Consider the following 26,269-nt stretch of genomic DNA (forward strand, 5'->3'; position numbering starts at 1 on the left):
AATTATATATAAGCTGCTCTGAGCCCTTTGTAGGCAAGGTGAGACTTAATAAAGCAAAATAAGTGCCTTTAAAGTCAGGAATTACTCTAATCAATATGTGTGTATTGATTATGAGTGATATCATAGTGGAAGGATGCTTGATTTTAATCTATTATATAAAAGGAAGATGGGAAGAAATGTGTTTATTCAGAGAAGTTACATCCTGCTGAGACCCTGAGAGGCTCTCAAAGCAGCTTGCAAAGGACTTGCACAATACAATCACACTCAAGTGTAGCATCAGAAATAAATAGACATAGCAGGATAACAGCTATTTTTGTATTTCCAGACATGGGGAATTGACCATTCTGTTTTTAAATTTCCGATAGACTGGTACTGTATAACCTGAAACCTGCACAACACCCAATAGAGCCTTGTTTGAATGTCTGCTACGTCCTATCATCCTCCCACATGCAGACAGATGGCCTCACCACCACGCTTTGTTTACCATTGAACTTGATAAAACAGCACATACATGCATACATACATAATTTTATTTGTATGCTGCCTTTCCATAGTTCAAGCCATGCTCAAGGCAGCTTTCAACATGAAAAATATACATAATGACAACATAACAAAAGCTGGAGAACCAAAAGGCTTGCACACTATTTTGTGACCTTTTGATAGGCCTTTGGAATTTATCCTATAGGCAAACGTAGCTTCTTTTTTTGCTTTTTGTATAAGTAACATGGTGTCCTCATATGGTGCCGTGATTATCCAAGCAACGTTACCTGCCCTCCTTGGTCTTCCCTGGTGTTTCCCTTTGATTACCAGAACTCTGAGGCATGGGAATAGGTCAAGTAGCTAGAACTCAGCCCATGATGGAGGGAAGTCTTGCCCTGCTGGAAGTTGCCAGGCAACCGATTTTCCCAAGGACCTTGAGCAAAGGAAATTGAGGTGAGCAGCTGGAACTCCCTCATCTTACGAGGGAGGCAAGTCTCCCCCTGCTGGCAAAAAATAAGTCAGAAACAGTAAATTCCATTTGGGTTTCTGGTAGTACAGTTCTATTTGGTTTACAGAAAGCCACTTTTTATTTGTAGGTATTGATATTCAACAGATTTTCTTGTTCCCTAGCCTCACAAATACGTTTTTTAATTGTTTATTGTCCGAGTATTATCTCCATTGCAGCAAGCTTGCCTCATGATGCCTCACTTTGAGATGAAAAACACTTTAGTGAAAACTCCATATAGCATGAGACTTGGTAGAATTAAAACATTTAAAGTTTTTCACTTAGTGACTACTGCCATTTTCTGGGAGGCCGATATTTGTGGCACTATAACATTGCTATTGCTATTTCAATATTGTATTAAGGGCCAATGGCTCATATTTAGATCACAGCCAATAGTGCTAGGCTGATACAGATGTAAAGGAAGAAACAATGTCTCTGAAAAGTATGATATAAAAAAGGCAGTAATAAAAGTAGGCAACACTAACAGAGCAATCCTGTGCAAGTTTACTCTGAAGTTAATTAGCATTTAGTTTAATGGGGTTTGTTCCCAGATAAGTGGCATAGCATTTCCACCCAAGTATGTCATCAGGTGGTAAGAAGAAAAGGTATTATTTTGTTTCTTTTATTATTTCTAGCCCACCCTTAATCATAAATGATCTATGGTTAGGGCACAATAAAACATTTAAAAACCTTAATACCATAAAACAAGAGCAGTTAACAAATCAATACCAAGAGCTACCACAGAAATAACTATATCTTAACACAGTCTGGATAGTAATACTTCACAAATGCCTGAGCAAATAAATGTATCTTCACTTTGCTGGGAACAAAACCAAAGAAGAGATGGCAGCAGTCATATCCCAAGAGGGAGACCATTCCACAAATGGGGTGTCACCACTGAGAAGGCCTCCCATGTCACCATGTAAGAAAACTCACCTAGCAGTGGAGCATCAAGAAGGCCTCCTCTCAGCTATGATGGGGAACATTTCTGGACTATTTTAAAAGCAGAAACTAATGTTGGGGAAACAAGTCTCCACTTTCAAATATTCATGTCACTGGACAGACATTCAAAGATTTCTGAATTTGAATTTTGAATCAGATTTGATGACTACAACTTGGGACATTTTTCTAGTTTGGGGGTATATCTTCAGTGTTTGGGGTGGTCTGTATGTTCAAATTTTGGTGAAAAGGCCTGAATTTTTGTCCCCCCAAATGCATATATATTTAACATCAATTTAGCACCGAAAGTCCTCAAATCCAGCCCATCTACTCCACATTGGACATAATATGACATCAGATGTGGACTATGAAATGCTCCCTATGAGAATTCTAGCTATTCCCTCTTGATTTATAATGTGTAATTGGCACATTCCAGTGTCAATAAAAATATTTCTTATTTAGATGCTTGTTGGTTTCAGTATTTGCTGTTGGTGGTTGCTCTCTACTTTTTCACTTTTTTCTGTTTGTGTTTGTTCTTTACTAAAGTTAGCTAATTTGGAAGCTCCATTGTGGAGCTAAATGGTGTAATACAAAATTTTAATTTGCTGATTTCAGACAATTATTATTTTATTTTATTATTCATTAAGTTTATATACTGCCCTTCATCCAAAGATCACAGGGCAGTTTACAGCATAATTATCCAGATGTAACAACTTGAACTGAGCAACTGCAAAGGGCTATCCCAATTCACTCTAGATATCATGGGTCTGTGAGATATATCTTAAAAGAAAGAACAGACTGCTATTGTGCGTGTTCTGTATTATACTGATTTTTATGCTTATAACACAAATGAGAGGAAACTAATTCGGTGAGGCAGGATGTTCAGCTCAGCAATCATTAATCCGGATAATCAGGTATTACAAGAAGTGAGTAAAAAGCTGAAGAGTAGCCTTTCCAGATTTCTCAGGACTCAAAACACTTCCACTTGTGGCTGACATCATTTGTCATGGCTAGTGTTTGCATGTGTCCCATTTTTAAGCTTGGGCTTTAACAAGCATGATAGATCAAAGGTGTGCATGGACTAGAGTAATGTCTTTAACAACTAAAGTTATTTGCACAATGTTTGAAAGGTGATCCTATATCTGTACTGCTAGATGCATGCTCAGGCTTTCCACAAGTTCAAGAACTCTGCACGATTGAGATTTCCAAACATGTGGAGAATCTATGTGTGTACAAGTGTTTGTGCATCTCCTTTTCTTTCAGCACAGACAGTTGGCCATGCTAATATTGGGAGCAGCCGGGCTAGACAGATGAGATCCTGCTCACCTCTTTTGTATGGTTCCTACAAGTACTATTTTTCTAGGAAAAGAGGTGTCGGAACTCACCATGAACTCACCCTTGTTCTCTTATAACGGCAATGGCGCCCACCTGAGGTGCCAGAACTGAGTTCCGGCTGAAAAAGCCCTGGTTCCTACACACAGGAGGAACAAGTGAATAGGGCTCCTATTTCTTGTGTCAAGAAGACTGTGGAGAGATGGAGTTGTACTCAGTAGATTCCGTGTGCAAGATTCAACTACTGCGTCATTCTTGTGGAAACCTATGCAAGGAGTTCTTCTAGAGCAATGGGATTTCCCCCACTTCTATGCATGCACCTTCTGCAATTGGCTGTGTGAAGCGAACCCTGAGAAAAGCATGGAAGGAGATGGGGATCGTTCTGTCTGGCAACCGGATTTTTGCGCTGACAGAACGATTGCCATAGCGCTATACAGTATTGAACTCCTCCCACTGAAATGAATAACCCTAAGTTAAGTCATGCATGTCTATTAATTTCAATGGTCTAATTCTGAGTAGGAGTAGCATTTGATACCATCCAAAGTGATTATATCTTATATAAAATCATAGAGTTGGAGGGGACCTTTTAGGCTTTCTGGTCCAAGCTTTGCTCAGTGAAGGAACTACAGAACTACAGCCTCTCCTTAAAAATGTTCACTGAGGGACAGCCCACTTCCTTTCATTTAACAGATCAGTTAACAACTGTTAGATTGACACCAACTCACAGCTGCTTCTGATAATACTTGTTGCTTTCACAGGAGGGCACTCACAAATCACTCCCATTAAAATATATGGTAGATATTCTGTGCCACAGACATGATTTGTTCTGAAATTTGCAACTTTCTTCTGGATTTGTGAATGGTATTGACGTAACTGTTTTTGTCAGGGAAATTACTCTCCTGTATTAGAAAAGGTGATCTTGGGGTTTAACAGTCAACAGATGTGGTAACATGATACCACTGTATGCTAGTGAGGTTTTATACCAAGACTCTGAAAAATCCAAGAGCATAAAATATAAAAAAACTAGTGTGATACTGCTAGGCAGGTAGGACAGGAGAGATGGAAACAGGATCCATGGTGAATATGCCACACTCATTCCGCAACCAAGAGAAATCTAGTTTTGCCCTCTAACAGATTTTATCTGGGATGGTGTTTATGCAAGAATTATAATACAATCAAGGCAAAACTCAATTATGCTTATTGTCGTTCAATCCAACAAAGTTGCAGTGCTGGATTATGTATGCTACGAGTTAGGAGAGCTAAGTGTGTGTGTTTTTTAACAGAAGACAATTTACAACATGCAACATCTCCTCCAGGCTGTCATTGCTAATTGCTGCAAAGATCCCACCATGACTTTGCTGAAACCAATTTTACAGGATTTTGCAACATGTCAAACAATATCCTGAAAAAGCAAAAACAAGTACTGTACCTAGAACAATGACTAAGACTTTTTCAGTACTGTAGATTAAGGAGCATAAGACTATCAGTGGCTACTAGTCATGTTGACTATGTTCTACCACCACTGTCAGAAGCTGTATCCTTCTGAATGCCGGTTGCTGGGAAATACTAGCAAGGAATGATTGCGAGCAACACAATGGGAAGGGTCTTTCCAGCTATCCCAAACCCCTACTTTCGGAAGCCTTGTAATATGCCACTGTAGGAAAGGGGCTGCGAGCAGCATCATGGGAGAGTCGGTTTGGATTTCTCCATGGGAGGGGTTTCAAGGAACGAAGGTGAAACTCTCAAGCTCTCTTGTTGTTTCTGCTGTTATGCTATTATTATGTAGCATTTAAATGTTCTTTGTATGATGTTTTATATGCTATTATAGTGCTGTTTTATTAGTATGAATTTTTTTGTGATTGTCGTTTTTGAGACGTACTGCTGCTCTTTTTGTTGTAAGTTGCTTTGTGCATGATTTTTGTGTGTGCAAAGGTGGCATAAAATTTTAATTATTATTATAAGAGTGATGCTGCTGTATTCAGGCCCTGCTCGTGGGCTCCCTATAGGCATCTTGTTTGCCATGAAGAGAACAGGATACTGGACTAGATGAGTCTTTGGCCTGATCAAATCAAATCAAATTTTATTAAACGGTCACAGACCAGATTATTTGGCCTGATCTAGCTCAGCTCTTCTTTTGATTTAAATTTCAGTGTAACTATTGCTCAGAAATCCATTCCACTCCAGAGACACCCTCTCTAACTCCAGTGCTCATACCAGGTTATTTTATTTTATTAAAATGCTAAATCAAGCATACAACAAAATAATAACAGAAAACAGGTATTAAAATATCAAAGTAGAGGGGGCGGGGGGCGCAGAGACACCAGTAATACACTCCAGACTTTCAATATAATACGAACTATAACATGTCTATACAAATAAAAACACCATTCCTTATTTTCAGGGAGTGAGGTGGGTTTCCATCGCACCTTTGTCTGTGAACCTATGCCCGTACTCCTACTCTATTGTTTTATCCACAGCTCATAACAGTTTTAAACCTGTATCTGAATCTTATTTGAATTAATAGTTTATTCATCAACAGGGCACTTGCGACTTTCTGCCTCATAACTTCAAAGGATAATAGTTTGTCTATTTCCCATGTCGACAACATTTGAGCGATTATTAAAATGTCCCCATCATGTTATTTCTTACTTGTCATTTTAAAGTGAAATTCTCCTTCAAAGTTAAATTAGCTGGAACAGAAGCTATATGCATTCTAGTAAATTCCATTTTTTAGTATTTCAGCAAGCCTACCTAAACATATAATCTATTTCCACAGAGGTGTGTCTGAATTTATTATGCATCGAATGCTGAAGATGCACCTCTTCACCCTGGCCTTTAGAGATACGGTATATTATTAAGGACCCACCCTATTCCTGGCTGTACTTTGTTTTAAATTGTTTTTTTAATATTGCATTGACAAACCACGGTAAGCTGCCTTGGGACCTTATGGTGAAGTGAAAGTAAGAAATTTAAATCGTCATCATTTTGCAGAGTGGTGTGTTCACTCTGTGTTTGGACACCTCATAAGATGTAACCTAAATGTGCATGGTTATTGAGATCAAGGAGTGGATTTTCATCTGTGAGGATGCAACTGCCTGCCATTTTGAATCAAGAAGGCGGACCCAAACTTTCAAAACTGCACTGATTTTTTGTTTTATTAGAATTCCAGAGCAATGCAAGTTATGAGGGTGCTAGTAATAACAACGTTGGGACGCGGGTGGCGCTGTGGGTAAAACCTCAGCGCCTAGGGCTTGCCGATCGCATGGTCGGCAGTTCGAATCCCCGCGGTGGGGTGAGCTCCCGTCTTTCGGTCCCACCTCCTGCCCACCTAGCAGTTCGAAAGCACTCCTAAGTGCAAGTAGATAAACAGGTACCGCTTTATAGTGGGAAGGTAAACGGCGTTTCCGTGTGCTGCGCTGGTGCCGGCTCGCCAGAGCAGCTTCGTCACGCTGGCCACGTGACCCGGAAGTGTCTTCGGACAGCTCTGGGTCCCGGCCTCTAGAATGAGATGAGCGCACAACCCTAGAGTCGGAGACGACTGGCCCGTACGGGCAGGGGTACCTTTACCTTACATTTCTTTTAAGTTTTTATTTTATTTTATTGTTTTTAAAATTTTATTATGTATACTACATTGATTAAATGATTTATAAATCCAGCGGCAGACTTGGGGGTCTCAAATTTCTGTGGTGCCCTGTGCAATGCTAAAATTTGGCCTGCCCATTCTACATTATTGTTGCAGCAACCCTTGCAGTGCCAGAGCCCAGTGCAACTGAACTGGTAGTGCTACCCTAAAACCGCCTCTGAACAATCATTCTAAATACAAACACATCTTTTCTGAATTCTAGGCAGAATGGCTGCAATTAGGAACTAGGAAAGCGAGGACACACCCTTTTCCATCCTGGGAGGCCCATTATATATGACAGTTATAAAGCTATTGATGCTGGATCAAGGTTGGCGCTGTAGGCAGCAATAAGACAGAATTTGCAGTTGTTGCTCCAGAAAAAACCAACGGCCTATAAACCACCTAAGAATCTGTACTTAAATATACCACAAAGAAAACACATCCCCTGGGGAAGTTGCACAACACCCCAGAACGATGTCTTAAATCACGGGAATATTGTTAAGCAATGCAGTTATTAATGTTATTACAAACGTTCAAAAAACGCAGTGGCAAATGATAAAACAATAACGGAATCTTCCTTTCGCGATGAAAATAAAGGAATCGCATTGAGGCAGCATCAGGCCGAGGCCTGAAAGCCGCATCCTTTGACCCGAAGCGACTGCCTCCGCTCCAGTATAGCGGGGTGGACAGGCTCGACTGCGATGCCCCGCCGCGCGGAGGGGCAAAAGCGCTCTGCACGTGCTCAGAGGCGCGGCTCGCCTTCGGCCCTCCTCGCGTGACACCGAGCGAGAGACCCCGACACGGAGAAGAGGAGGAGGAGGGGGCCGAGGCGGAGTTGCGGGTGGGGAGGGGGCGGCGAGAGAAAGAGAGAGAAGCAAGTAACATGTTGGGTCATGTGGCTGCGTCACGTGAAAGGGGAGTCAGGCCCAGCAGCAGCAGCAGCAGGACCGAGAGACAGAGACACAGACAGACTCTGGACTCCGGGCTGGTTGGGGAGGAGCAACGGCAGGCAGACGGGGCGGAAGCCACACAGGACGAGCTCTAGTGGCTGCCGCCGGCGCTGCCTGTTTAGTCTGCTGCGCCCTGGACGGAGGTAAGGAATTGGCCTGTCTGTGAGTGTGTGTGTGTGTGTCCCATTTTCTTTTAACTGCATCCACCCACCCTATTAGCTGCTATGTGGACACTGGATCCCTCTCTCTCTTTTCTTTCTTCTCTCTCCCCCCTCCTCCAATTGCATTCCCTCCTGGCGGTATGATTCTCCCTTCCCCGCGGGAGGAGGATGCAGGATCTCTGTGTATGGGCGGGAGAACCTCGCCAGGGCTGATGTTGGTGCCTATAAAATCCTGCCCATCTCCCCTCCATGTCAGATCAGATGCTCCGGCTGCTTGTGAATGTTGAGGTATTTTATTTGTTTGTTTTTCCTCTCGCGATGGAGCAGGGCTGCTTCTCGCTCGGCAAGAGATTTCGTGTGGCTTCATTTTCATTTCCTCTATTATATTCATTATTATTATTATTTTAAAAAGGAGAGGGTAGGGGAGAAGAGCGTTGGACCTCTGAAAGCAGCAAAAAAACAGGCTGCCCAGAGGTGTGGGAGTGGAGGCGATTGGGGTCGGGGTGGTGGCTGTGGCGGGTGGGTGGGTGGGTGAGTGGGAAGGTGGCTGTGTGTTGTTGTGTCATGCAAGGAGCCAGGTGGTTTCTGGTTTGTGGTTCTTTTGTTCTGATGGACCACCTGATTTTGCCCCCCCTTCAGGGTACGCTGTTTTTGTCTACAGTCTTGCCTGCCAACTAGCCAACCATCTAGGAGGCTATGTAGGAAAGGAGGCAGTGACTGGAATGGAGCCCCTTGTTTTGCTTGTGGTGTAGGTTTGCAGCAAAACCACCCCTCTTTCCTCTTCTCAAACCCCTTCCCTGTGTTTCCTTCCTATGTGTCACGCCATTGAAGGAATTTTGATTTTCTGAACCTTCCTGTGTAATATAGCTTGCTGAATGGAATATACAGCATTGCTATAGATGGACCTGGCAGTAGCTGCCAGCTTTAAGGACAGAAGAAAGGAGGAGAAACAGCATTAGTTGTTGTCTGAAAAATACTGATGTCATTTACCTGTAGTGCTGGACTTATGGTTAAGTCAGTGCTGAACTTATGGTTAAGTCTTGTTTTGATCTGGATGTTTTTGCTACCGTGTTTCACTTCTTACAAATGATGCTAATTTCTGCACAATTTGAAGATGGGATCACTAAACCTTTTACCTTAAAACTTAGGAGATAGGGAACAAGTAATCAATAAGGTCCTGGGAAGAAGATTCTGTGAGCTTTCTCTGCTACTACAATTAATCAGACAGTGTGATAACTTTCTCAGCTCTAGGTTAATGGGCAATATCTCCAGCCCTGTCATTTTCTTTCAAATTCTTGTTTATTTCAAATAAAAAGGAGAGTTGGTGATGGACTTTCCAGGTTACCCCCCCCCCCCCAATAGCTGGTACATGTATCTGTGTTTAGTTATTCTTGCAACGTGCAGGAATAGTTTTGACTAGGTAGGCAATAGGATGTAAAGGGTCATCTGATGAGAACTGTTGGCCATACAACTATATGTTATGCAGCATGTTTCACTGGCAGGTCCATTTTATCATGCTGAAATTTGTCTGCCCAAGACATCCCTTTCTTAAGCCACATGCTGTGCTCTCAAATGAGAGGCTTTGGTGTTTGTATTCTGATGGGGTTTGCAACATCAGAAACCAGACACTGGCAAAATTAGTTTTAAATGCCAGCCTTTGCAAGACAAGTTTGTGAGGCGGAAGATGCTGAACTAAAAGCTCCTCATGCTCCCCCATCCCTCCCACTTAATCAGATTTAAATGGATGGTATCAAAATAAGAAAAGTAGCCCTATCATTTAGCATAGTATGGTTGCAAGCTCTGAAAATTATTTCATGTTCACGATTCTTTATAGTTTTTATAGTTTTACTAATATTTCATTTATATTGATCTTTTCTTTAAATAAAAATAATTTTAAAAATAAGATTTGGTTTATTCATCATAGTTTTGCATAAACTCTAGCTGAGAACTAGAATAGCATATGGATTAAGAATCAGCTGTGGGCTAGGACAGTCCCAGTTCACATCTCACCTCTGCTATGAACTTAGCAGACAACTAAGCTACACTTCAGGCTCAGTGTGCTGTCTGTGTTATGAGGGTAATAATACTGGAGTATGATGCAGGGCTGTTGTTCACTGAGCTAGGAAATGTGCTATCTAAATATATTAGTATTATAGTAGTAATAATAATGACTGCATTATTATTGATGTAGATCAGGGTGTTTTTTGGACTACAGTTCCCATCATCCCTGACCACTGGTCCTGCTAGCTAGGGATGATGGGAGTTGTAGTCCAACAATTAGAGACCCAACTTTGGGAAACGCCAATCTAGAAAGATAGAGAAAGAGGGAATTGCGGGAATATTTACTGCATCACGCCCTAAGCATAATGTCCCAAGTAAAATCATAAGAGGGTGACCGTGTGGCCACAAGAACGTGGGACAGAGAACTTCTGTGCTGTAAAGGATTAGGTAGAAGACAATTAATGTGCTGTTGGGACAAGGTGGGTTGTGGGTGGCAATATTGCAATCCCAGAAGGCATATTTTCCAGGTCAATACGCTGAGATTAGTGGGTGGAGTTGGGGAAAGTGGAACTTGAAGTATAGCAGGCAGGACATACTACCCTTCTGAATAGGCAAAGGCAGAAAGCAAGGCTTCTGGTATGTAGAAGCAGACGTGGCCAGTGGAGAGGAATCATCCTGCCCACCAACTGCAGAAGCTGATGTTGCACAACTCTATTCTCCCACACAAGAAGAGGTATCTGAGGCCTAAACACACACAGTCCTTAGTAGTTCTGTAGGATGTGTCCCAGCCTCACAACACAGTGTTCCTGGTTTAAGTCCATGGCATGCTATGATTGTATCCAGTGTATTATTTTATTTTATTTTGCCTGCCTGTGTCAGCCACAGTTCTCCTCACCTTTCTTCCCCCTTACCCTATATGGAGTGGGCAGTTCTATGCATGGTTGCCAGAGTCTCACGAGACTATGAATTTCATATTACAAGCTAGTACCATTGTACAATGGTGCATCTGCAAGCTAGTACCATTGTACAAGGGTGAGGCGATACTCACTGTGATCTGACATTCCAGTTAATGTTCTTCTCACATGAATTCCTCTTGATCTGACGTATTGCCCTCCAGCTGTGGTTGGACTGCAACTCTCATCACCTCTGTCTGGGGCTGGTGGGAATTGTAGTCCAAGAACAACTGGAGGGCACCATGTTGGCTCCCCCTGCTCTATCACAGAGGAAATAGGGAAATGCCTAGTTCAAAAGTTGCTATGTTAGGAGCAAAGGAGCCTGACTTATACCGAGTCATACCATTGGTCCCTCTAGCTCAGTACAGTTGTACCTTGGCTCCCGAACACCTTGGGAGTCGAACATTCTTGCTCCCAAACGATTGAAAACTGGAAGTGAGTGTTCCGGTTTCCGAACTTTTTTTGGAAGCCAAATGTCCGGTACAGCTTCTGCTATTGTTTCCAGCGCACCTGCGCAATTGGAAACCAATTGGAAGTCGTGCCTTGGTTTCCGAATGTTTCGGAAGTCGAATGAACTTCCAGAACGGATTCTGTTTGACTTCCAAGGTACGACTGTAGTGGATGCACTGCATTGACTAGCAGCTGCTGCTTCAGACATGGGTCTCTCCCAGCCTTATCTGAGAAGCTTGGGATTGAACCTGAGACCTTCTTCATGCAAAGCAGGTGTCCTACCGCATTGTTTGTGAAGAGCTCATCGAGCGCCGATTCCTGTTCGTTTTCTTCAAGCAAGGCATAGCAGCCTCTGATTTGCCAAATGAAGGGTCAGTTTGTGTTAGCAAGTAGTTCCATGGAAGCTGTTAAATTGCCCCAGTGGCAGCACATCCTTCTGGGCTTGCCATATTAAATTAGTGACTTATTGCAAATGTAGAGCAAGCTCACAGCGATGCAAATTGAAGTGAACTTCATGTGGCCAACACCATAATCTGCTCACAGGGCAGCCTAACCAGTTGACTGGGTAATAAATCCACCCCCCTTTTTTTGCCATGAATCTGTTTTGCTATTCAGGAAAAGGGTTGAAATCTCGCAAAATATCAGAATTGATGGGTCCAGTAAAAAAATAAAAAATTACAACTTAACTTATTCTCTGTCACTGTTATGATGGGCAATCTTCACTTCATAAATGCTGCGTAGAACAATTTTCAATTGAGTGATTCAGAAAATAATTGGTATGTACGAATCAACATTTGTGGAAGGCAACTGTCAAACACCTAGAAGAGTGAGTAATAGTTACTTTTAACTTTCTTATATGTGATTCTACATAGCCTTGTATGTTGAGCAGCTTTAAAAATGAAATGGAGAATATTTATGGGATGTGGAGAGACCTCTGTAATTTAGACAGAGTTTGCTTAACTTACACCATCATTCCTCAACCTGGTACTCTCCAGATACATTGAACCTTGGCATCAGTCATCACTAGGCATTGGCCATGTTGACTAATGAGAGCTGTAGTCCAAAACAAGAGGACGCAAGAGCAGGGGAGACTGGTTTAAAGGATGTAAAGTCCTATAAGAGGGCAGTGTTGTGTGCCTCACCAGTACTTTAATTTATCTCTTACATACAAACCTATGTTATACTGAGTCAAACCACTGCCTTTCTCATTCAGTACCATATACAGTGGCAGTGTAAAGGTCCTTGCTTTTGCAGCTTTGGGACTAAGTGGTTTGATACACTGCCCTGGTGGGGAAGAGCTGCAGCTCAGTAGTAGAGCATCTTCGTGTACAGAAGGTCTGAGGTTCAACCCCTGGCATTTCGCGGCAGGACTGGGAAAGACCCTTGTCTGTAACCCTAAAGACTGTGGCCAGTCAGTGCAGACTGAGGTGGGAAACCTAAGGCTGTGGACCAAATATGGTCTCCAGGTCTCTCTCTCTGGCGCTCAGGATTCTCCCCAGGGGAGGTTCTGTGGCACAAATATAAATCTTTGCGCTGACAGAACTACTTACTTGAATACCACCTATGGGTTCCAGTTCAACCTGGAAATAAGCTCAGTGAACTCAGTGTGACTTGCTTCTTCTGAGTAGAGTTGCCGATGAGTAGATAATGAACCGAAAATTGTCTTTCCATTTCCATTTTTGGTTTCTAATGGCCCGATCCAAATAGCTTGCTGTGCCAACAAAACTGAGATACAGTGACTGCTACTCCAGGCCTCAGTTCTGACCTGTGGTATGGCACCAACCCGAGAAGTTTCAAAATTTCAGTGCTGTTCCAATAAGACCTTTAGTCCAGTGTGGAATAAAAGCACCGCACAAAGCCTTTCAGTTTAGTTTATTTTCGTTTTTGTTTATTATTTACATCCTGCTTTTCTGTAGGAACAATTAAAGTGGCTTACAGTAAAAAGGATAAAAATACATCAAGGCAAGAATAAACAAAATTAAAACACTAAATCCGCTGTAAGCAGTAAAAATGACAACAGTTGAAAACATTCGGAAGAGAGCAGTTATTAAAAACTCAAGTCTCTAGGGTATAGCCGGTTTAAAACTCTTTGAATAGCAGATCATGCATTAAGAATTAGGTTGAATGTTTATAAAGCACTTCCTAACCACTGAAAGACAGGCAGAGAGGGAGCCCAGCAGGTCTCCACTGAGAGGGCATTCATTCCACAATATTGGTTCCTCACCTAATCTGGCTTATGAACAGGACAGAGAGCTTGTTCTTCTGCAACTGATCTTAAGGGCTGTGTTCACAGAGGATTGAAGGGGTGGGGAGAGTCAATACTGGGAATTGCAGTATTTGATAATGTCACATATAGCAATCCTAAGTTAGGAAAGCTGCACGTGCAGGTTGGGTTTACTTCTCCTAGCGCACTGTTTTGTAGCTACACTTGAGCAAGCTGTTCTCTGTGTTATGGCAATTCAGCATCCTAAGAACGGGTGTCTGATCTTGTTACATTTCAGATTATCTCTTCAACTTTTATTGATAGCCCCGAGAGCTAGAAACTTCATTTAAAAGTAAGATGAGAATGCCGTGGCAAATAACATATATGGCACCCATAGATAGTCTTATTAAACTGAGAGCTTTTGATCAATTAGCTTTTATTTGATGAATATTATCCTTTTTAAACAGACCAGTCATTAATTTGATGTATTAAATATGTATTTTATGCAAAACTCAATATCTCAAAGACAAAATAGTTTGGTACTATCTTAAAGGCTAACAAATGTATTATGGCATAAGCACAGGAGCCAACAACATCAGCCATACCACATTTTCTAAACTGGTAATATATGGCAGGCGTGGGGAACAGTTTGCCCTCCAGATGTTGCTGAACTACAACTCTAATCACCTGCAGTAAGAATGGCCAGGTATGATGGGAGTTGTAGCTCAGCAACATCTGGATAGCCAGATGTTTCCCAACCTGTTCTATAAAATTATCTCTTTAGGGAAGCTTGCCTGGCACCCATATTTTCCTTTTGGTGCAAGGCCAATGTTGATCTCTCAGGCTTAAAAAATAATAAAACAATATCATTTTGAGACCTTGACTTTTCCTGCCTCTGTGGTACCCCCGCATAACACAGAAATAATTTTAAGAGGTGTTTTAATAAATACAAACAATCAATAAATAATCAGTCTTGCTCATCAGTTTGCCCGTTTGCTGTTTCAAGGGGACAAGCCAGACTGCCTCAGTGCAAAGAGAATAAGTTAAACAAACCAGTCATTAAAGATGCCAACACTTTGATAATAGTGGGGAAATGTTTCAATCCCCTTGGGCATTCTCTAGCAGACCTGAAAGCTGCCATACCTAAAAAAGAAAGTTTCAAAGAGATTCTCCAGCATGAAACTGGAATTATTGTAAAATCTGCAAATGATCATACTTAGCCATTACCCATGAGACTAACTCACTGCGAACACCTTTTTAGGCGTCAGTGTACACTATTTGTGTTGCATTGCCCATTCATTACCAATTAGGAATAGGCTGCTTACTCTGATTTGATCTTCTGTTTCAGGGAGGGGGTTCAAATATATCCCCAAATGCATCTGAAGAAAGTGTGAGGTGTCCATAGGGCCCCAGAGCTATGCTCCTTCTGGCCATGTGCACATTCAGCGTACATGGATATATGCACACATGAACCAATGTATGCGTGTAGAATTCCACATGGGGGACAGATTCTGATTAACCCAGAGGACACTCCCCCCCCCCACGTGGAGGTGCTCTCTGTATGCACAGATGTGTGCTTGTAGGACCTTTTCTCATGTGGGCTGAATGTGTAGCCCAGCCTGGTATGTGGCCACTTGTACATTGTCAGTTGGGGTGGGGGAGGCTGATGGGGCAAGCAGCTGCCCTCTCAAAAAGATCATGTGTTTCACTTATCTGTTGGGCTGGGCCCTATAATCTTGCTTCATGAAATGTTCTCCCTGCCTGATGCCTCTGTCTTTACCCCTTACTAACATTTTCCTTACAAGAAGTCAAGGCAGCCTACATTGTTCTTCCTTTCACCTCACAACAACCTTGTGTGGTAGGTTATAATTAGAGGCAGTGATAGGCCCAAGGTCACCCAGTGCCCTCTGTTGCTGAGTAGGAGTTTGAACCAGGCCCTCTGCAGTATAAGTCCAACTGCTATACTGCAATGGGAACATTTTTGGCCCTGTGGGCCCTATGTTCATCTCCCTCCACCCCCACAGGTAACTTTGACGGGTGGGTGGGGCTATCCGCCTGCCAGTCATCTGGCATTATGGTGACTTGTGCTTGTGGGGAGTGGACTCTGCTTCAGCAACATGTTCCCTGCAAAGAACACAGGGGTGAAACAGCACCCAGCAGGACTGAACTCTGCCCCCTCAGGAGGTCATGGTTGGGGGGAGGAGAATGGCTTTTCAGGCCAACTTGGACCTCCTGGTGGGCCAGAATTGGCCCACAGGCCAGAGGCTCCCCACTCCTGCACTTTACCATAAATGGCTCCTGTGTTTTGTAAAAAAATTGCCAGCCAATGATCTCAGTCTGTGCATCTCACAAAGTACACTTCGGTCCACAAGCAGTGTATTAGTCTTTGCTGCAACAAATTGATGGAGCTACACCTCTAGAACACATCAAATATCCCTTTTTGGGATACTAAAGGAACTGTGAAACAACTTACTGTTTAATAAACAAAATCTACTGATCACAATTTGAAGGAAAGACTTGTCTTTTAATATTTGTTTCATTTCCTATGTTACAGTAACACACCAGAATCAAAATAGCCTCAAAAAGTGTGTCTTTAACTCTCAGCCCTAGCAATTAAAGGTTGCCCTCACTGATTAAAATTGATCTTAAAGCTTTAGCTGATTAATCCACTGATTGAACCAATTAAAATTTGCAGTAGTCATTCAATTATTTGATATGAGAGAGAGAGAGAGAGGAAATAGCAGGACTGGCAGCAAGCGAGTCACCAGAAAACAGTTGGGTTTTCCTTACCTATTTCTGCATGTATTTCTCGCTGGGCCACTAGTTGTGGTGGTGGGCTTCCACCTTTCTGCATTAGTCCAATACTGAAATAACAGAAAAAGCTGCATGAAGCAATGTAGAATGATAGAATTGTAGAGTTGGAAGGGATCCTGAGGATCATCTAGTCCAACCCCCTGCAATGCAGGAATATGTAGCTGTCCCATACAGGGATTGAACCTGTGATCTTGGTGTTATCAGCACCATGCTCTAACCTACTGAGCTATGTAGGAACATAAGAAGCTGCCTTATACGGAGTCGGACCCATTGATCTGTCTAACTTGGGATTGCCTACACCAGGGACAGCCAATCTGGTGCCCTTCAGATGTTGTTGGACTAAAGCTCCCATTATCCTTTACCATTGCTTATGCTGGCTGGGGCTGATGGGAATTGTAGTCCAACAGTGTCTGGAGGGCATCCCATTGGCTACCCCTGGTTTACACTGACTGGCAGGAGCTGTCTGGGGACATACCCAGCCCTATGAAGGGAACGCAGTGGATGTAGCCTACCTTGATTTCAGCAAGGCATTTGACAAGGTGCCCCATGATATTCTTGTAAAGAAGCTGGTAAAATGCGGACTTGACTATGCTACCACTCAGTGGATTTGTAACTGGCTGACTGACCGAACCCAAAGGGTGCTCATCAATGGTTCCTCTTCATCCTGGAGAAGAGTGACTAGTGGGGTGCCACAGGGTTCTGTCTTGGGCCCAGTCTTATTCAACATCTTTATCAACGACTTGGATGATGGACTCAAGGGCATCCTGATCAAATTTGCAGATGACACCAAACTGGGAGGGGTGGCTAACACCCCAGAGGACAGGATCACACTTCAAAACGACCTTGACAGATTAGAGAACTGGGCCAAAACAAACAAGATGAATTTTAATAGGGAGAAATGTAAAGTATTGCACTTGGGCAAAAAAAATGAGAGGCACAAATACAAGATGGGGGACACCTGGCTTGAGAGCAGTACATGTGAAAAGGATCTAGGAGTCTTGGTTGACCACAAACTTGACATGAGCCAACAGTGTGACGCGGCAGCTAAAAAAGCCAATGCAATTCTGGGCTGCATCAATAGGAGTATTGCATCTAGATCAAGGGAAGTAATAGTGCCACTGTATTCTGCTCTGGTCAGACCTCACTCCTGACATATGGTTGTCAAGCCTCTGCTTAAAGACCTCCAAAGAAGGAGACTCCACCACACTCCTTGGCAGCAAATTCCACTGTCGAACAGCTCTTACTGTCAGGAAGTTCTTCCTAATGTTTAGGTGGAATCTTTTTTCTTGTAGTTTGGAACCATTGCTCCGTGTCCGCTTCTCTGGAGCAGCAGAAAACAACCTTTCTCCCTCCTCTATGTGACATCCTTTTATATATTTGAACATGGCTATCAGTTCTGGGCACCACAGTTCAAGAAGGACACTGACAAACTGGAACGTGTCCAGAGGAGGGCAACCAAAATGGTCAAAGGCCTGGAAACGATGCCTTATGAAGAACGGCTAAGGGAGCTGGGCATGTTTAGCCTGGAGAAGAGGAGGTTAAGGGGTGATATGATAGTCATGTTCAAATATATAAAAGGATGTCACATAGAGGAGGGAGAAAGGTTGTTTTCTGCTGCTCCAGAGAAGCGGACACGGAGCAATGGTTCCAAACTACAAGAAAAAAGATTCCACCTAAACATTAGGAAGAACTTCCTGACAGTAAGAGCTGTTCGACAGTGGAATTTGCTGCCAAGGAGTGTGGTGGAGTCTCCTTCTTTGGAGGTCTTTAAGCAGAGGCTTGACAACCATATGTCAGGAGTGCTCTGATGGTGTTTCCTGCTTGGCAGGGGGTTGGACTCGATGGCCCTTGTGGTCTCTTCCAACTCTATGATTCTATGATTCTATGTGTTGCTGAGGAGCAGTAACAGAAACAGGCGAGGAAGCAACAAACTCAGGGGTCCAGAAAACTGCCTGGGAGTAGCTAATCTTACCCCCAAATAACCCAGCTCCTGCTGCAGTGTTGACAAGAAGGACATGCATTTAAGAGTTAGTACTCCAGTCTGCTGGAGTTAATAATGGGCAACCCCTTTGGATAATGCGTTGTGTAGGAGGATGAGCCGCCAGCTTCAAAACTGCAAAGCTATTTTAAGAGTCTTTATTAAAATTGAACCATATTTCACTGGAATCCACTCCCTGGCCCTTCTGTTAAAATATCTCATTAGCACCAGTTTATCATTGAATTTTGAGCTTAATATAGTGACACACACACACACACACACACAGTGGGTGTCCCACAGTGAGAGTCCTGAATTGCTGGTGACCCCGTAATGAGTTGCGTGTGGGTTTTTCTGGTATGTGTGTTCAGATGAATGATTATGCTTTTGTTTTGTGGGGGTGGAAAGGCGAAGGATGATGTGTTTTGACATTTGCCATGCGTTTTCTAGGTTGAGCAATTGCTTGACATGAGCCTTTTCCCCAGGAGCCGATGAGTCTAGCTCTCCTTGCAAGGAGACTTCTTGACGATTGCTAGAGAATATAACTCTGATTCAGACTAAGCTCTCTGCTTCTGGTAGTGATTGTTACCATAAAGCAGCAATGCAGCAGCAAGCAAAGGCTATAGCAGCCAAGTCAGCTGCTTGTGGCTGGAAAGCCAGACAGAATGTTTGTGACTGTTGCCATGGGAAGAAAGGGGCAGTCCATTCTGTACTGAGCACCGGATGTTAGCTCAGTGTGTGTGTCATATGACCCGTACTGGAAGTACATGGGTGGAGTTTATTCTTACTGCTGTTGAGTGCAGACATGTTTCTCTGTACTGATGTAAGAGACAGAAATAAAGAATGTAAATAGATTTCTGTCTGCTTCTTTCCCCTCCCTGGGGGACACCAAAGGGGAGAGAGAATGAACGGTGTGTTCTTCTCACACATCTGGGAAGAATCGCCGAGACCTCGCCTGCTTATCTGCCGGGAGTAGCAGCGGGGGGGTCAACAAGGAATATCTGCCGGTGCCTACGCTGTGGCACATTCCTCTGACCCAGGCAGAATTCCAACAGTGATGGAGCAAGGTCTCAGGGGAATAAACGGCTTGGGGGTCTCCGGGGTTCACACACACAAATTGCACGGGCAAAGAAAGGGAAACGTTGATCCTGAGTGATGTGCATGCTCACACACACCTGAGCTCTCTCTTAGATGTTGGGAAGGCTGCAAATACACATTTCACTTTTTATATTTTCTAATTCATACTGGGTGAACAGATGGGCAACCAGCCATGGGTTTTTTGGTTGTTGTTTTTTTGGTTTTTGAAACACATTTCCCCTTGAGAGGTGCAGTGAGAGAGCTGTAGTGGTTAGAGAACTGGATTCAGACCCGGGAGACCAGCATTCAAATCCTCACTCAGCCATTAAACTCACTGGGTGACGTTGTCCCAGTCTCTCAGTCCAGCCTAACTCCCATGGTTGTTGTGAGGATAACAGTGGAGAGGATGCAGAACCATGTATGCCATCTTGAGATTCATGGAGGAAAGGTGGGGTCGTAATTTAACAATAAATACATAAAAGTAAAATATATTGCCTATACAATCGTAACTTGGAAGTCGAATGGAATCTGTTCTGGAAGTCCGTTTGACTTCCAAAACGTTCGAAAACCAAAGCACAGCTTCTAATTGGTTGCAGGAAGCTCCTGCAGCCAATTGGAAGCAACGGAAGCCCCGTTGGACATTCGGCTTCCAAAAATAGTTTGCAAATCGGAACAGTCACTTCTGGGTTTGTGGCGTCCGGGAGCCAAAACGTTCGAAAACTAAGCTGTTTGAAAACCAAGGTACGACTGTTTTGGGTTTATTTGGGGTCCAGCAAGTTTGCTTTGAGAGCTCTTACTCTGCAGTCTCTGCTCCTGACCCCTGCTGCTGCAGGCCAGTCCAACTCAAAACCCATCTTATAAAAGGGAGGTCACCATAACTTTTCTTTTTTAAAAAAATAATAATAATAATTTTTATTAAAGATTTATTAGTTTACAAAAAACATGTGCATTATCTCTTTTTCAAGTTGCTTTTTCTACAGATTAGTTTCATTTATTGTGAGACATTAGTGTCGCATGCAGTATAAGTTTGGGAAGAAAAGAGGGGGAGGGTGGGGGTGGGCTGAGGTGGGCTGGGAATGCTTCTATTCTTTCACTTAGTGTATGGCCATACCTTTTCTGACAGCTCCTTTAGCTATTGTTTCTAGAAGACTGGGAGGGAATAATTGTAGTATTGGTGTCGTTTACAGTGGGTGTGAGCAGAAGTGCTTCTGGTAGATCTCTGGGTGATTGGAAGCAATTTGAAGGGTTCTGATTCTTGGCAATAGCAAAAGGCTTCCCTCTCTTCTAAATTTGGCTGCTGAGATGAAGAAATATTGAGAGGGGAAAACCAGGACTGGGAGCTCAGTCTTGTTACTGGAAAAAAATTCTAAGCACCCTGTTCCTTCATTCTATGAGTGTGTTGCCTTTCCCAGCTAATGTTTTGTTCACCTGGCTCAAGCTGGTGGACTTTTAGTTTTAATAAAATAGGTTGTGAACTGCCCTGAGATCTACAGATAAAGGGTGGCATGCTAAAAGAAAGAAAGAAAGAAAGAAAGAAAGAGAAAGAAAGAAAGAAAGAAAGAAAGAAAGAAAGAACCCACAAGCCTAAAGTTGCCCCCCCCCCACTTTTTAAAAGATATCCATTGTGCCAAGCTTTTTCTCTCTGTAGTTAACAGTACTTTAAAAAAAACCTAGTACAACTACATTCAAATGTATTTCTCTGCAGAGCAATAACAAATGCATTCTATCCCTTTTGGTATTTCATTAGATTCTCAGAATCAGTGAGTACATAGTACATCACCTCTCTAGAGGTGCATCAGGCCACTCTTGTTCTGTAGGAGCACTCAAGCTGTGGGTCAGCTTATTAAAAGATGCTTAGTACATGAATTGCTTTTCTTTTGATGGGAAGCACTGAAATTCGTTGGACTGGAAGACATAGTCTAAAGCCAACGCTCTCGGACAAAGAAAGCAGGCTTGCACGTTAGTCCATTTACCAGCCCACATGCCCACATTTATTAGTCATTGACTAGATGGATTTAAAAGGGGATTAGACAAATTCATGATGGAGAGGGCTATCCATGCTCCAAGCCTCGATGGCTGTGCTCTGCCTCCAGCAATGCTTCTGAATGCCAGTTGGTGGAAACCACAGGTGGGGAGAGTATTCACGTGCTCAAATCCTGCTTGCTGGTTTGCCACATGCATCTGGTTGGCCACTGTGAGAACAGGGTGCTGGACTAGATGAGCCATTGACCAGATCCAGCAGGCTTTTCTTATGTTCTTATAACAACCAACTCTTTCAATTTACATAAACCTCCCTGTTTGGTTGCCAGTAGGTGCTTATTAGTCAAAACAGCTGACCAGGTGAGTCGCTCTTCCCTAACCTGAACAAAGCATGAGCACAGGGATATGATTTGCTTTCGCTTGGAAGTTAAGCAAGGGCTTCGCCAAGGAAAGTGATGTGTGAAAAATGTACTTGTGTCAAGTGGTTTCACTTAGAACAAGGCAGCTGCTGCTTACTGTGTCTGTTTGTTTGGGCTAGGATTTCAATTATATGTCAAGGGCATCTAAAGCTTGGACTCTTTCATATTGCAATCAAAATAATAGCTCCCAAAGTGTGGTGTCTGTTCTGCATACAAGGAAAGAAAGGCAGAAGAAACCTCTGCTCCCTCTTGCAGGCCAGTGAATAGCGATGGGATGGTAAAACCATTTAGTTGCTGAGCTCCTAATACTGCACACTGTTTCCTTTATCTCATCTGCTGCATACCCTTGTACTCTGTATTATTTAATCCCGAACAAGTAGCACTTCTAGATCAGTACTTACAACTGGTAGACTTCAAAAATGCTGCCGCTCTTCATTATAAATAAATCAAAGGGGCTTGCAAGGTTCCCAAAATATATAAAACCTAATAAATACAACAAATCCAAAATATCTGAGGTCAATATTGTATTATAAAACCAAGAGCAGGTTAAAATGATGAGAGTTGTTTGGCAGTGGAACAGTCTACCTACCTCAAGAGGTATAGTGGGTTTTCTGTCGCTGGAGGTATTCAGGCTGAGGCCAAATTGGTCAGAGGTGCTGTAGATACATCCTGCACAACAGATCCTGTGCCAAGCAGAGGTTGGTCCAGATGACATCCAAGGTTACACTCAGCTCTTTGATTTTATGAAAACAATTCCACATAAAGCAGGGATGCAAAAACTCTAATCTGCATTGACCCGGCTTAGCATGAATGTGTGAGTGTGCAGGTTTCTGGGGAGGAGATTGTGGCTGCTTTGCTCTTCCTCCAGTCGTGCTGCTGTGAGCTAAGCTATGGTTTGGCTTAGCGTGGCCTCTGAACCCAGACTCATGGTTTGTATTGCTCTACCTTCCTGGTTTACAGCTTGTGGTTTGTCAGGGACAGGCTAGTGCAAACCAGGGGCAGGCTAGTTAACAGCAGCAAGACCAAAGGAGGAACAAAGTGTCCCTGATTAGCGTTGTCTGAAAAACGAACTATTAAATGCTTGGAGAATGGAAAGCTCTTAAAAGCCCATCTAAAGCTTTCAAAACAGAGAGCCAACCACATCTCTGGATGGCAGGAGTTCCATTCCCCGTGTGCTGTAGTAAAAAAAGGTTGCTCTCACTTATGCAGATTAGAATTTCATTAAAAACAAAGGGAGAATTTTCCAATAGAGGAAAGACAGGGCAGTGACCACAAAGATGCAATGCCATGAGAATTCTATTCAGACTAATTAAAAGTTGGTACCTCTTTAATGAGGTATTATATCTTGTGCAAGAAAAGCAGGTACTTGTCAGTGGTCTAACACAATACTGTGTGCCAAATCCTAGTATGTTTATTGGTAGAAGGTAATGCAGAAAACTACCATTCTTGGAAAGTACCAAATGTTGCCAAAATTGTATTTAGTGTTTATACCCCCAAATCTAGAGCAAAACCCTCTTTTAAAACAAACTTACAAATCAACATATAAATTCTTTAAAAAAAAGACTTACCTAAAATTAGAGGAGGCTAGAGCAAGATGTTACAAGTTTGAGGGTAGAGTTCGCTCACATCTACTTGAGCTGCTGCTCACTGAGCAAGTCTAATGGCAAAGTTGGAATTGGAAAGCCAGTTACTCCTAGTATAGTAGTGTCAAGGGAAGAACAGAAACTGAATTAAGATCCAAAAGCGAAGAGAGAACAATTAGACAGTAAGGGAATACAAGGGCAAAAGCCTAGAAACGCCAAAAGGGAGGAGAGTCAGGAAAGCAGAGAAGCTGAACAGGCAGGAACAGCAAGAGAAGAATAAGAGCCTTAGGAGCAGCAGGGCATCCTCTAGCTTATCTCCCCCAGCATTTATACTGGGTGATGCCAGTCCTAGCAGGGTTGCCTCTAACCAGGTTGTCCCAGTCTTCTGTTGCCTGTTTATTACCTTGACTGAGTCCTGAAAGACCTCTTCCCTGCCTTGCAGGACCTGACCTGGGAGGGTGGGGCCCTGACTGACTCCAGCTACAAAAGCAGAGGCTGCTGAACAGAATCTTGGGCTGGGATACTATTTAGAGGGGGTTGTTGGTGTTAATTTTTTGTATTTTTATTTTGGATATTACAATTTATGTAGAAATTGTTAAATTTCGTTATCTGCTTTCTGATGTTTTGTTTATTGTTTAGGACTACTTTTGGTATGTTTGTAGCTATGTAAGTTTTTATAAGTTGTAAGCTGCCTTGAGCATGGTTTTAATTTTGGACAGGTGGCATAGAAATAAAATTATTGATGGATTACTTGGAGAGGGCACTTGTTCCTCCATGCTCCACTGTGACAGCATATTGGGCCACAAATCTCAGGTTCGATGCCTACACATTCCTTTTACATTCCATTTACAGCTGAACTAGACGGATTGGGCAGAACTATAGCTGCATGTCCTTTTGCTTCTGACCTTAGTTGACAATAGGTTTGAAAAGTGCTAATATGAAGAACCTGTCCTAGGTATGCTTAGAACACCAGAATCCATAGAGCTAGTGTCATAAATCTAATAGGAATGAAAATCAAAGCTTAATATTGGGAACTGAAAGTAGAACATACACTGAAGGAAGTAATTGCTTCAGCAACTGTATACATCGCTTGAGCAATTGTGAGAGAATTATACCCCAAACCCTGTTTTCTGGCTATTGATAAATAAATACATTGTCTGACATGCTTTGTAGTTAGAATGAAGCAAAATTGATCATTCATTGGAAAGGGTGGATACATGCACATACATGGAGTAAACAGAAATGGTATATCTGTCACTCTTGAGTAATAAAATTTGCCTTTTAGGATGATTCAAGCAAACAGATGTATTTAGGGACTGGTTTCCTAATGTATCTCGGAGGGTGGGGGGGAGAGAGAAAACTGTTTTAATACCAGCTGTACTATCTGGTGTATGGTTTCCCCGTGAAAGGAACATTCATCCAAGTGTTGGGGGGGGGGGGAAGGTGGAAAAGCTTTCTCCCAAGTGTCATTAGGTACTTAGAGTAACCTCCTATTTCTCAAGCTTATAGCTTATATCTGCCCATGTTGCTTCATCTAGACGGGCACCTGGGAAAACTTAGTAACCATTGCCTTAGGTTCTGACCCAGAGCTCTTTCACCCATAGCTTCCCCAAGATTCAAGACTCCTGGCAATATATAGCAGCTTCCAGGAAATCCCTCGGTAATTAATATACCGTATTTTTCGCCCTATAGGACACACTTTTCCCCCTCCAAAAATGAAGGGGAAATGTGTGTGCGTCCTATGGGGCGAATGCAGGCTTTCACTGAAGCCTGGAGAGCGAGAGGGGTCGGTGCACACGGACCCCTCTCGCTCTCCAGGCTTCAGGAAGCTATCCGCAAGCCTTGGTAGCTCGCGTTAGCTCCCGCCGGGCTCCCAAGGCTTGCGGACAGCAGCCTGCAGCCCAAAACCTGGGGAGCGCAGCGGAGCGCACCCCAGGCTTCGGGCAGCTCTCCGCAAGTCTTGGGAATCCGGCAGGAGTTCCCGCCGGGCTCCCAAGGCTTGCGGATTGCAGCCTGTTCTGGGGGCTGGGGTTGGGGAGAAGCTCAGGCTTCCCCCGCCCCAGCCCCGCGCCTGGGGGAGGGGAAATAATTTTTTTTCTTTATTCCCCCCCAAAAAACTAGGTGCACCCTATGGGCCTGTGCGCCCTATAGGGCGAAAAATACGGTACATCCCTAATTGCCCAATTCTAAATGGCTGGTGAATAATCCTTTCTTGGGCATGTCAAGGCCTATGCTGTGCACCAGCTATCTTGTTCCAGATGTTATGAAGCAGCATATTGAAGGTTTCAATTGATTTTCCTTATTTTCTTTAGTTCTGTGCTGTTTGCTCTTTATTTCTAGGAAAGCTATGAAAAAAGGGTACTTTGCTCTTAGGGACTGCAGCAAGAAATTGTGTTTTTCTGTGTGTGTGTGTTGTACAAAACCAGAGGCTACAATTGTGTAATGGTCTATTGTGGAAGGCCCATTCACTTGCAGTAGGTTGCCCTTTAAAAGGTACTTTGTGTAGCAGGTGGTTTAGGAGATGGTGAGGAGATTCTAAGAAATGGGAGTTGAAGAGATTCAGAGAAGGAGGCTTGAACATTTGAAAGAGGAAAAGAGGGCGGATGAGGCGACAGAAAGAATAAGCAAAAAGAATCATCCAGAGCCTAACAGTGCAGGAGAAAAATGAAACCACCTAACCTGGTAGCATTTATCCAGCAGCAGCTTCACCGTCTGGGAGTCTGAATTTTATTGAGATTCATCCCTCCTTTTTGGATTAAAGTTAAATACGTGCCTTAAATTGTATTTTACCAGAGTTGCTTCCCTTTCTCCCCCCTCCCCCTGCC

General features: G+C 43.1%; 1 protein-coding gene across 3 annotated transcripts in view; it reads left to right on the forward strand.

Moving 5' to 3' along the window:
* The first annotated feature begins 7,736 nt into the window (after positions 1-7,736).
* Positions 7,737-26,269, forward strand: part of TULP4 (TUB like protein 4) — a 102,235-nt gene continuing 83,702 nt past the window's right edge. For 2 of the 3 annotated variants that reach the window (XR_014562472.1, XM_083732117.1), the window contains exon 1: positions 7,737-7,971. The gene's annotated coding sequence lies outside the window, so the exon portion shown is untranslated. Of the gene's footprint in view, positions 7,972-8,105; positions 8,278-26,269 lie in introns of those variants that run through there. The other variant, XM_083732119.1, reaches the window with a different exon arrangement.

Source organism: Podarcis gaigeae (assembly GCF_964106915.1).
Source record: "Podarcis gaigeae genome assembly, chromosome: 3".
Classification (NCBI taxonomy): Eukaryota; Metazoa; Chordata; class Lepidosauria; order Squamata; family Lacertidae; genus Podarcis; species Podarcis gaigeae.